Genomic DNA, 553 nt, shown 5'->3' with positions numbered 1-553 from the left:
TTTATCCATTGATGTCAGTGGTGTACTAAAGTCTCCTACTACGATTGTAGTTTTCTATCTCTCCTTTAATATCTTCCAGGAGTTTTTTTTTTTATGTATTTGGGTGCTCCTGCATTGGTTGCATATATGTTTATCAGGGTTATATCCTCTTGTTGTATCAATCCCTTTAATATTATGAAATGACCTTCCTTCTCTCTTGTTATGACCTTCACTTTGAGGTCTATTTTGTCCGAAATACGTATTCCAACCCCAGCTTTTTTTCATTTCCATTTGCCTGAAAGATATGTTTCCATCCCTTCACATTCAGTCTGTGTGAGTCCCTTATTCTGAGCTGGGTCTCTTTTAGACAGCAAATATATTGGTCATGGTTTTTTATTCATTCAGCCACTCGATGTCTTTTGATTGGAGCATTTAGTCCATGGGCGTTAAAGTTATTATTGAAAGGAACTTGTTTGTGGCCATTTTTATTTTTGTGCCTGTATTCTTTCTTAGCTTTTTATTTCTTCTTTTTACAGCATTCCCTTAAGCATTTTCTGCATTGCTGGCTTGTCTG

At 36.0% G+C, this 553-nt stretch overlaps 1 long non-coding RNA gene across 1 annotated transcript in view; it reads right to left on the bottom strand.

Moving 5' to 3' along the window:
* Positions 1 to 481: 481 nt before the first annotated feature.
* LOC107184312 overlaps positions 482 to 553 on the bottom strand; it is a 20,071-nt gene continuing 19,999 nt past the window's right edge. The window contains exon 3 of the long non-coding RNA XR_001515132.1: positions 482 to 550. This is a non-coding gene — a long non-coding RNA (uncharacterized LOC107184312). The remainder of the gene's footprint in view (positions 551 to 553) is intronic.

The sequence above is a fragment of the Myotis davidii genome, unplaced genomic scaffold (assembly GCF_000327345.1).
Source record: "Myotis davidii unplaced genomic scaffold, ASM32734v1 scaffold1905, whole genome shotgun sequence".
Classification (NCBI taxonomy): Eukaryota; Metazoa; Chordata; class Mammalia; order Chiroptera; family Vespertilionidae; genus Myotis; species Myotis davidii.
This window is presented reverse-complemented; position numbering and strand designations above follow the sequence as displayed.